This window comes from Antechinus flavipes, chromosome 2 (genome assembly GCF_016432865.1).
Source record: "Antechinus flavipes isolate AdamAnt ecotype Samford, QLD, Australia chromosome 2, AdamAnt_v2, whole genome shotgun sequence".
Taxonomy (NCBI): Eukaryota; Metazoa; Chordata; class Mammalia; order Dasyuromorphia; family Dasyuridae; genus Antechinus; species Antechinus flavipes.
In genome coordinates, this window is record NC_067399.1 from 94,829,577 (window position 1) to 94,842,396 (window position 12,820).

Here is a 12,820-nt window from a genome sequence, read left to right on the forward strand (position 1 = left end):
ATTTCAAGTTCCAATGTATTATCAGTTTTTATAAAAGAAAGTGATATGCTTAGTTGAAAAAAATGTGAACTTCTTTCTGTTCTCATTCACTAATTGCCAGAGATTTATTGTTTTCTAATTTTCCTACAGTACTGTTCAAGTATTTTACTTCTTTTTTGTTTATTTTTTTTCTTAGATATGTCTGCTTGAAAGCATTAACTTGAAGGTCCTTTACATTAATTTTAATTTTATATTTTCCTTCAATTAAATTTATTTTAAGTAATTATTAACTATGTAGTTAGTACTATTATATGTTAAATACCGATTATTTGTTATCTATGCTGCCATTAAGAATAATGTAATTTCCCTGCTTATTTTTTTATTATGCATGTTTATTGTAGCTGTCTGAAATGTTGACAACTACTTATATTTTTGAGTTTACCTGAAGTATATTAAATCCTGATCCAGAATCTCATTTTGTCTCTGTGAATCTTTATTTTTCAACCACTTTTATAAACCACATGTTTTTAAATTCTGCTTTCTTTTCTGCTTCCCTCCCATTTGATGAGTGAGTTTATCCTATTCACATTCAAGATTATGATTATTAATTGTGAATTTTTCTCTGTTTTCTCTTCTTACACTCTCTTTGCCTCCTACCTTGACTTTACAAAGACAATTCAATTTAACAAGCATTCTTAATTAAGCACTTACTATTTGCTGGGCATTGTGTTAGAAGAATATGGTAAAAGGGGAGTTTGCTCAATATTTGTGATTTATAAATGACATCATGTTTCCATCCCATTGCCCTTCTCTTTCCCTTATTTTGCTTAAATCACTTTTTAAAACTATTTCCTTTTTTTAAAAATTATCCCTTTAAGCTTCTCCCTTTGCTTTTTTTTTTTTTTACTTATGCCTATTTTTTCATTTATCTTGCCCCTTCTTTGCCATTCCCTTGTCCCTGCATATTTCTATGTAATATGTACTGCGTTTTTATACCCTGCTCTGTGTTTATGTGTATATGCATGTTCAACCTTTCTTTGGTTCAGATAAAAATAAAGTTTATGGGATATCTATTCCCTCTACCCTCAACTATATTTGTATATTCTTTTTTTTTATATTTATATATTCTTAATACTATACATTTCTATTCTGTAAAATCATAAGTTATCTTTTCTTCCTCTTCTTTTCTTCCCTAGTTATAATAATAGTCCAATATTACTTTGATTTCTTTCTTTTTCCCCAAATATACCAGAACATCCCCAGGTCCTATTCCTTTGTTATTTAACTTTGTGACCATGAAAACTTTAGGATTCTGAGGCGACACTTGTTTCTTTTTCTACTATTAGTATATGAACAATTCATCTTCACATAGTCTCTTCCAAATGATCAAATATGATATACTTCTGTTTCTCTTATTGCCTACATTTACATTTCTAAGCACCTACTTAATTTTGAACTTTTCACCAAGATTTCTTGGAAAGACTCTTATTGAAAGTATATTTTTTTACTGTAGAAGTATGCTTAATTTATCCAGTCTCTTACCTTTTGGATTATAGCATTCCAAATTTTTCTTTATATTAGTAGTGACAATTGCCAAGTCTTGTGTGAGTTCTATTTCTCCTTGTTACTTAAGTTTTTTTTTGACAGCTTTCCTTAATATTTTCTTTGTTCTGAAAGCTTTGCATATTGTTCTAAAAACTAGGTATGCCTACTATGTTCCTATGAGTTTTCATTTTGGAATTTCTTAAAAAAAGGTGACTAATGAATGTTTTCTGTTTTCACTTTGCCCTTTAGTTCTAAGAGAGCAGGGCACTTTTCACTTGTGATATCTTTAAATAAGGTTTTCAAACTTATTTCTTTAGTCATAGTTTTCAGGCAGTTTGATTTTTATATTTTTTCTCTTTGATCTATTTCCCAGGCCAGTTCTTTTAAGATATATATTCCTTGCATATTTTTCTTTTTTCTTTTTTTAAAAGTCTTTTAATTATGTCTAAACATTTCTTTTTTCCCATCATGTAGTTGTTTTCTGTTTAGCCTGTTCTAATTTTCAGAAAATTCAGTTCTTTGATTGTTTGCTTCCATCTATATTATAAACTTCTATTTCTTCTTCATTTTATTCTTTCTCTAAATAGTCCATTTTGTATTTATTTCATTTTTTCAAGTACTGTTATAATGCATGTGACTAAGAAATCTTTTCTTGAATTTTTGGTAATTACTACTTTACTCCCTCCTACTCCCCCCCAAACTTCTCTTACTCCAAAATATTTATTTCTTTGTTGTATTTGCTGTTTTTTTTTTTTTTTTTTCTGCCTATTCATATATCTTGCCTTGGTCCCTACAGTGGGTGCTTATACTTGGGTCTTCTTCATTTTTAATGGGGATGAATTCATTGCTAAGATAAAGTCCCACTTCCTGAAGAAAGTCTTTGGCCTTGCTTCCTGCTGTGGTTCAGACCCAAATGGCCTTTGGGTCTGGTTCATGTACAAGCTTCCTGGATACTGGTCTGGCCTTGTCTCCCATACTAGCTGCTGTTCTTGTTTGTCCTTTGTTCTCGAAGAGGACCATGACATCAGAGAGGTGCCCTGCCTCACTTTCCCCCCAGAGCCATCTGGACAAGATACAGTTCATGATGACTAGTGGCCCTGGATGCAGCGGGAGACCTCGGCCGTTTAAGCTCAGGTCTTCAGCAGTTTGACTGAAGCTGCACCATTCAGTGATTACGGCTGGGTAGCAGTGGAGGCTTCTATGACCTAGTCCAGAAAAATCTAAGAAAAGGAATGAATGAAAGAATGAATCTGGGAGGGGAAGACCCTCGGGTTTCTGGCTGAAGCAGAAATGACTGCTATTCACATTCACTTGGTCAATTAGAATCAGAATGGTTTTGGTTGAAGGCCTGGTCCTGAAGAAAGAAATCTAGCCCATAAACTCCAAAATATATCTCCCGCTGCAATTGGATTTAGTGAGTCAACCAATGATGGGCACTGATCTGACTCTCTCTTGCTGTGGGACCAGACTACCATGTATTTTGCCATCTTTTGCCTACCTTGCCTGTCTCTGCTCTGTATTTCAATATTCCAGTGGTTTTTTTGTGTAGTCTTTTTGGCATTTGAATTTTTTTTTTTTTTTTTTTAAATCACTGTTTCCTTTGGGTATATTTTTAGAACCAGTAATTGACTCCAATGAGAATTAAATATTTTTAGAGCCAATAAACTGGCATTTTTGTTGAAATTTGGGTCTCCCGTCTTCCTAACACTTCCTAACTAACTTCCTACTTTCTCATAGTCCTCCCAGGGTTTACCATCAATACATTGAAATTATCTAATGGAAATTGACTTATAAGTACAAAATATTTATGACTCTTCATCCATTTTTATTTCTGTTAACAAGTTTTAATTTTATAGAATTGCCATTAAAAGTCACTTAGAGAACAGCTATTGTGTTGAAGTTAATTTGAATGATACAAACATTTTTAGCAATATGTTTCTGCATAGTTGGTATTATATGTGGATCCAACACTTTTTTCTGAAATTTATCTCTTTTAAAAAGCTTGCACTTGGACTAGAATCATCTATTTTTGTGTTTTCTCTAAGAGTAGTTTCCTACCCTTTTTTTGTGTTGACTTTTCTTTTTAAAAACCCTTATTTTCTTTCACAGGATACCTCAGTTATCACCATCAAAAGTTTTGGTTACCAACTAATAGCAGCTTTGTGCTTGAACTTTCTACCATTGTCTCCTAATAGGTCTCTAACAACCAAGGGTTTCTGTGGAGGAAAATGTGCTATTAGATAATAACATAATACACAATTTCAGTGTCATTTTTCACTTTTTCTTCTTCCCAAACATTAAGTCCCTTCCTAAGTACTTTATTATTTCCAAACTTCTTCCTCTACTCACTATCTCAACTGGCAAAAATTTCCAGTGTTTGCTCTGCTGAGTATAATGACAACAACATAATATTTGTGATTGTTCTTTGCATTTATGAAATACTTCATATTTTTTGAAATTTACTTCATATAATTATTTCATGTTTGATTTGCTTTAAAAGTATGGGTGGCTGCAAAGTCTTACTAAAACCTGTAAAGGAGTTCCCATATTTAAGTAATAACTTTAAAATAAAAAGACTTGGAGGAAGAAGTTATAGAGTCACAGACAACCAAGAGCTGGAAGGGAACTTGGTGGCCATCTAGTACAGCTGGCTTTTAGGAGGCTAGCATTTATATATGGATTGTTTTAAGATTTGCTAAGTACTTTATACATCTTAACTTATTTGGTCAATCTATCTGGAATGTAGATGCTATTATTATTCTTCCATTTTACAGATGAGGAAACTGAGGTAGATAGTTCAGTGACTTGCCCATGACAACCTAGCTAGTAAGGGTCTGAGAGAAAATTCTAACTTGTCTAATTGTCTCGAAGCCCTAATTCTCCATTCTACTCTCTAATACATACATAAAAGGAACCCCGACTGTAACGTACCCAACAAATGCTCATATAATTTCTGATCGAAGGCTTATATAGAGGGGGATCCTGTTACCTATCCCAGTCACCTGGTCCACTTTGGATAGGGATGATTGTTAGAATGTTCTTTCTTACAGCCTATAGGACACACTTTTCATGTTCTCTTCATTGATTGTACTTTTGCTCTCCAGGGGCAAACGGTACCAATCTCATGACTTTTCCATATGATCATCTTTTAGTCTCTTGACAAATGTCTATATGTACCCCCTGAGTCTTCTCCTTCAGGCTAAATATACTTAGTTTTTGGAATTGACCCTCATATGATTTGAATTATAGGCCCTTCATCATCTTGGTTTCCCTCTGGACACTCTTATCAATGCCTTCCTTAAACTATGATTCCAGTGACTGACCAGAATATTTCAGATGAGGTCTGATAGGGGACGGAGAGCAAGGCTCTGTCTCGGCTCTCTATTCCTGGAAGCTGTGACTTTCTTAATGCACACCTAGACTCATGTGCTTTTTGGCTTTCATATCCCATTGTTGGCCCCTATTGAAACTAACCTCTTAGATCTTTTTTTGTATTATTGTCTAGTTATTCCATCCATACCCTATACTTACAAGGCTGGTTTTTTTTTTGTGTGTGTGTGCCCAAAAGTCAGACTTTATATTGACCTCTGACTCTCTTAATCTAGTATGTTAATTATTCCTTTCAGCATTGTGTCATCTATGAAATTTGATGATCAGTCTATCTTTGCCTTTAGCTAATTCACTGGCAAAAATCCACTTGCTTCAATCTATATAGTACTAAAATCATATGATTTTCCTAAAGAATTATAAATTTCAGAATTTCCATACCTCATTGCCAGTAAACTCTTCATATGTAATGAGATACACCCTGTTTCATTTTATAATTTTGGAAATATGTGCCTTAAATATAAATTTTTCAAGTTGATCAGTTATTTATTAAATACTATATGGCAAGTAACATGCTAAGTACTGAGGAAACAAAAATAAGGCAAAAAACATTCTGCCCTCAAAAAACTCACATTCTAGTGGGAGAGAACATATAATACCTATATATATATAATAACCTCTCTGCATATATAATAACCTATAATGTATACATATACACACATATACATAGAGCTATATATAATTCTATATATACATGCATATATGCACATTAATTTTCACACATATACATGTATACACATACACATATAAACACATATATACATACATACACACCCATATATATACAATGCATTCATATACATATATACACACATATACATACATGCACACACACATACACACAGACATACATATATACAGGCACACACATATATACACATATACATATACACACACATATATACACACATACATATACACATACACACACATATACACACATATATACATACATATATACACACACTTCCACGCATATACACACATACACATATGTACACACACTATATATATACACACACCATACACACATGCACACGTGAGTGTATGTGCATCTGATATATGTATATAGATGGGGGAGAGAGGTGGGAAGCAGTGAGGAATGTTGGGGAGGAGGGGAAAAGGGGAGAGGAGGAACAAACCCATAGGAAGTAATGTTGCAGGAGAGAGGCATGGATACTCTGAAGAAGGCAGAATTAGAGTTTAGACTTGGAGACGTGGAGGTGAGGAGGGAGGTTGTGCTAAATGCAGGGATGGGAGGTGGAACATTGCCCATGAGGAAGCATGTGGAGAAGAGTAAGAAGACTTGGAAGATAAGAAGGAGCCGGGCTGTATGGAGTTTTAAATGCTGAAGAGGGGCATTTATATGGGATCTTCAGGTAATTGGTAACTCCTGGAGTTTGCTGGGCAGGGATAACATAGTCAGATGGAGCTAGATGGAGAACGAATTAGAATGAGAAGAGACTGAGGCAAGGGATGTCAATTAGAATGTAATTATAGGAGTCCAGCAGCAGGTGAACACGGTCTGACCCAGGGCGGTGACTGAACGAATGGGGGAAATGGATTTTGCAAGAGCTGTGATGAAGACAAAATTTGGCAATGGGTCAGCAAGAGACCGGTGTTAGAGATCATGCCGAGGTTATGATCAGGAAGATAATGGTAGGGTCCCGGACTGAAAAAGGGAAGTTTGGAAGGAAGATAGATTTTGGGGGAGGTGTGAGTTCTGTTTTAGACATATTGACTTTGATGTTCCCAAAAGAATTCCCTTGTGATCTGTCCAAAGAGCAGTTGATGCTGTGGGACTGCATTTTGGGAGAGAAACTCGGGCTGGATATAGAGATCTGGGAAGCATCTGCATGGTAACTGAACACCACGGTAGCTGAGGAGATCACCAAGGAGTGTATTGAGGAAAAAGAGAAGAGGCTGAGCACAGAGCCTTGGGCGAGAATTCCCATGGTGAGGAGATGGGGGATGGATGAGGACCTCACAGAGAAGACCCAAAAGGGTCAGGTAGGAGGAGAGCCATAAGAGAACAATATCATCACAAGTCTAGAGAAGAGAGATCAACAAAGTCCAAATGTCACATCGATGTCGCCATTTTAGAGATGGCTTAAATGAGGCTTGTAACAGTAGTATTTTTCTCATGAGACAATGGCAAATGCTCTACTTTCATTCTAATTATCCTTTCTTCTATCTAGACTCTCCTCTTTTGGACTAGGTCAGCCAGTAGTACCAACACCTGCTTTGCCTGTTTTGTTTAATATGCAGAATAACTCAGACTGCAGCTGTAATATTTACACACGATTATGTATGCAGCTCAAACAGCCTTCATAGGGTAATAAGACTCAAATTCCAGTTGATACACTCATTTTCAGAGATTTAAGCTATGTAGAAAACTAATAACTTTCAAGTAAACAGCATCAGTTAATTGGGATGGTGAGGTGGGAAATTTAGAGGGGAATTTTATTTTGACTATCATGTCAGCAGGTTAATTTTATGCTGTTTTTCATGTAAACACGTTCCAAAGCAGGTGGGATGAGTGATTTATAATTGGAAAGCTAAATTGTAAGTAAGACGCCCATGATGGTCTGAGAGAATAGAAATACTCGATAATGTTGTATGGCTTGACTACAACAAGATAAATTTCTAATTGACATGTTTATGAATACTTTTATCCTGGAAATTTTGTGGTTTAAAGATTCTTAATTTGCATGTGAACTTAATGATAAATGTTTGCAAGAACTAAAACAAATTTTCCAAACTGTCTTACAAGTGTTGAGTAGAGGAATGTAGTATCTCTGATAGTCTATTTCTATAACACTTAGTCCAGATTTATGAGCTCTTTTCACCTGTATTAAATCTAACCAGAATTAATGGTTTTTTTGTGGTAAAAACCAAGGTTAATATTTATATGACAAAATGGTAATATGAACATTATTGGGTACTGAACATTGTGTACTTTGTATATAGGAACTACCATTTTGTAGACTATAATGATTGAGAAAATTCATTCTACTTGTTTTAATTCCAACTTTGGTGGTATTGTGGTGGTGATGAAGATGAGATATTTGCTGAGTGTCATAGGGACACCTTTTCTTTGCCTTTTTCTGAGATGTAATTTACTTCATTTTACCTCCACTTCCCCCTTTTTTCCAGTATAATCCCCTTTCCACCTCTTGTTTCTTTTTTATCACAGTAAAATCAGATTATACGTGTACTTTCTATGTATACTCATAACAGAGATACAATTCTCAAGAGTTCTTTTCTTTTTATGCTTCTCTTGAGTTCTATATTTGGAAGTCAAATTTTTTGTTTAGGTCCGGTCTTTTCTTCAGAAATAAATGGAATTCACCTGTTTCATTGAGTATCCATCTTCTTTCCCTGAAAGAAAATGCTCAGTTTATTAGGGTAATTTATTCTTGGCTGCATTCCAAGTTACTTTGCTTTTTGGAATATCAGATTCTGGGACCTTCAATCCTTTAATGTGGAAGTTGCTAGGTCCTTGGTAATCCTTATTATGGCTCCTTGGTATTTGAATTGTTTCTTTGTAGCTGCTTGTAATAGTTTTTCTTTGGTCCAATAGTTTTGAAACTTAGCCACAATATTCCTTGGAGTTTTAATTTTGGGGTCTCTTTCAGGAGGTGTTCAGTGAATTCTTTCAATGCTTATTGTACCTTCTGATTCTATGACATCCAGGCCATTCTCTTTGATGATTTCCTGAAAAATAGTATCTAGACTTTTTTTTTTTTAATATCATGATTTTCTGTGAGTCCAATAATCCTTAGATTGTCTCTCCTAGATCTATTTTCCAGGTCAGTTGTTTTCCCATTTAGACAGTTTACATTGTTTAAACATTTTTTTTGGTTTTGCTTGAATGATTCTTGTTGTTTCATTGAATTTGTTCAGTTTTGAATTTTAGTGAATTATTTTCTTCATTTACTTTTTTTGCTTCTTTGTGTTTGTGTAATTGAACTTTTAAAAACAAATTGTTTTGTTCTATGGAATTTTTTTTCCCATTTTACAAATTCCATTTTTAAGGAGTTATTTTCTTTTTCTGTTTCACAAATTGTTTTTTAAGGAGTTCTTTTCTTTTTTTGTTTCACAAATTCTGTTTTTCTGGGAATTGCTTTCTTTTTCCATTTTATCAAATCTGTTTTTTAATGAGTTATATGCCTTTTCCAAATCCTTTTGCAATTTTTTCCTTTCCTCATTTTTTTTCTAGCTATCTTTTAAGATTCTTTTTAAGGTCTGCTAGGAGAGCCTTGTGTGATGGGGAACAGGTTATGTCACCCTTTGGGGCTTTATCTGGAGACAATCTGCTTTTCGTCTCCTCAGGATTTGAAATTTGTTCTTTTTTTTTTTTTTTAAACTGTCTATGGTCAGAGTTCTCTTTCTCTCTCTTTTTTTTTACTCATTAAAAAAAAGTTAAGGTTTGCTTTTAGGGCAGAGGAGGTTTTCTAAGCTTCCTACAAGCAGCAGCAGCTGCACTGGGTCAGTGTTGACTCACTTCTGGTGATGGGTGGGCGTGGTCAGATCTCCTGAGATTCTGGCATTTTGGGGTTGACTATTGAGCTTTTGTGTTTGTGTTGTATGTTTTTTAACTTCTCTGCCAGGACTAACACTGTGATAGAGTCCTCCCCCATAGATTCTCCACCACCTGAAGTCCTCACTACTCCCTCCTCCCAGCCATGGAGTCTGCACCATCCTCCTCTGTGCTGTCAGTGCTGGTGTCTGTGCTCAGCTGCTTGTGCTTAGCTGCCTCCCTCCTGTTTCTGATTGAGAGCCCTTTTCTGACGACCTTCAAAATTATCTTCTGCTGGTAGTTTGTTGCACTCCCAATATTCCTGGATTCTGCTAGTTCAGAACTAATTCAGAAGCTGAATTTGCTAATTCCTTTGAGGGTTATAGGAAAAGGTCAGAAAGAAGCATGTGTCCTCTCTGTCATCTTGGCTCTTTCCCCGAAAGTCCACTATGGGGGACATCTTTTAATAAGATTTTTTCTGTGCTTTAGGAATTACCTAATTGACAGATATTAAACATCAACTATGTACAAGACATTGTGATAGATAAAAAAAATTTATATGATACTTGTACTGAAAGTTTATTCTCTATTCATGGAGATAGAAAGATATGGAACAAATAATTAAATACAAAGCATTATATAAAAGATGCCAATTGATGGTATAGGTTAAATGTAAAGGAATTTTAGGGAAGAGATTATTACTACAGCCTGGGGTGCTCAGAGAAATTTTAATTTGGTTTAAGTTTGACTTTGAAGGATGAGTGGGATTCATATGAAGAGAAGTAGGGGATAGTGTGCCAGATGAGGGGAATGGAATGAATAAAAACTTGGAGGCAAGAAATATTCAGCCCATGGAAGATGGACCTGTTTAACTGGAGTGGAATTAGTGAGAGCTAATGTTGAGAGAGTATGTTGGGGCTAGATTGTGAAGGGCTTTGAATGCTAACATAAAGAGTTGTGGGCAGGTAGGTAGCACAGGAAATAGAGTGCTATGTGTGGAGTCAGTAACATTTGAGTTCAAATCTTGTCTTAGGCAGTTAGAAGCTTTGGGACTCTAGGCAAGTCCCTTAACCTTGTTTGCTTTAGTTTCCTCATTGGTAAAATGAACCAAAAAAGCCCCAAATGGGGTCACAGAGTTGGACACGACTGAAATGACTGAGCAACCACAACATGACCTTATGAAAGCTAACCTTCCTACCTCTGATTGCAATCCTATCCCTTCTTCAAGGAGCTAGTCATACCCGCTCTCTTCTCTAACTTTAGTTTCTATTTTCCTGAGTTTTCTATTTAGGTTCAGGTCTTGCCTTCCTAAGAAACAAACAGATATGAATCCTCAAATAAACTTACTTTTGAATTCCTCTCCTATTCTAACTCTTTCACTGCCAATAATTTACAAGCATACACTGAAATCATAACCCCTCCTTTCTCTCCCACTCCTCAAGTCTCTGCAACATGGCTTCTGTCCTAAATATTTTACTGCCTCCACTGTGAGGTCACCAGTGACTTTCTGATCACTTCATCATCAAGGCTAGTAAGACAATGAATTCTTCTCAGTGCTCATCTTCTGTAACAGACAGCCATGATGGTGAAGACAGAATTCTATGTCAGGTGAGAACTGAGTGAAGGAAATGGAGATGTTTGGACTGGAAAAGAGAAGTCTTGGGGGAAAGGTCATACTGATTCCAAACATTTGAAGTCTCTCATAGAAGGGGATTTGTCTTACACTATTTTGCCCCCAGAGGATGAACTATAAGCAAGGGGTAGATGCTGCAAAGAGACGAATTTAGGCTTGATATCTGAAAACACACCTAACAACATACAGAACTCTTCTAATTATAACTATCCAAAAGTGAAATGGATTGTTTCTGGAAGGAATTTGTTCTTGTGGGAGGTATCCAAGCAGAGGTTGGATGAACATTTATTTGCTATGTTGTAGTAGGAATTCTCCAGATATGAATTGGAATACATGGCCATGGAGCTACCTTCTAAAACTGAACTCTGGGTTTCTTTGACTTTTCCTCATCATAGGACATTGATGATCACCTCCTCCATAATGAATATGGATGCCTCCTGTAGTTTTTGAGAGTGACAAAACTATCGCTACTTTTTCAATGACCCTTATTCTTTATCCCTATCCCTTGATGCAGACTTTTGTTGTGACTCTTTCTCCTCTTTATAATTTCTTCCCTGATGCCATCATTCACCTAGTAGTTTTAAGCTTTACTCCTATACAGGGATGACTCCCAAATTTGTATCTCTAGCCCTCAGTATCTTATCCATGCCCTGCCTTTTCCTGCCTTGTCAAAAAGTAGGTATGGTCCAAGTAATTTTCAAAGAATGTTGATTTGTGAGGTAATCACCAAATCAAAGGTTTAGACAGGAGTGACAAAGGTGTTTGTAGCAGCATTGCAAAGGTGGCAATTGCATAGCAGGTCAGGGAGAAAATGCACCATGGAGAGAGGCATTGGGAAGGGACTGGGGAAAATAACATTTTGTATCACAAAGGGATGGAGTTTTTTTAATTGTAGAAGCATGGTACCCACACCCCTTTTTTGCTGTGGTGTGATGTCACTGTGGGCCTAAACTTCATAATTGTGACTTCATAACCATAGCATACCTAGATATTTGCCACAGAGATTTCAAACTGAAGAAGACATTATCTTTCTATCTGCAGCTTCCACAAAATCTCATTCTTTTCCCAATTGTCCTCTTTCTTTAATCACACCATCATTCTTCCAGTCATTTCTGCTTTGCTGGAAACCTGTCATCCTTGATTCCACTCTGCTCTCAAATCTAATTAGTTGCTAAGTTTTACAAATTTTTTATCTATCTTCACAAGTTCTCCTATATCCACTCCCTCTATTCCATTACTGTGCCCTCACCTCCACTCTGTGATGTTAGGTTCTGATTGACTTTTGCGATCAGTCCCAAGCAATTTCTCTTCCAACCACTGAATCGTAGACCCATCAATCTCGGGCTAGGGTGGGACCCAAAGGCCATTTAGTGCTTTCATTTTACAAGGAAGTAAACTGAGACCAAGAGAGATGAATCATCTTGAACCAGATCACATGTGATATGTGTCCTGGTCAGGATTTGAGATGCTGTTCTCTGATAGCGGAGCTGGTACTCTTCCCACAGGACCACCCTGAACCCATCCCCTACACAGCTTTGCTGGGTCACGTTTTGTATTGCATATGTCTAATTTTGCTAGTCCTTGCTCAGAAGCGTTCACAGATCCTCACTGCCCACCAAATGAAGTCCTTGTTCCTTAGCTTTGCGTACTGAATACTCCACACACTGACTTTAATTCCCCAATCCATCTTTAGAGCATTTTTTCACCCAGAATAGATATGAGCTAAATTCCAACACTTTACAGACCCCAAGTTT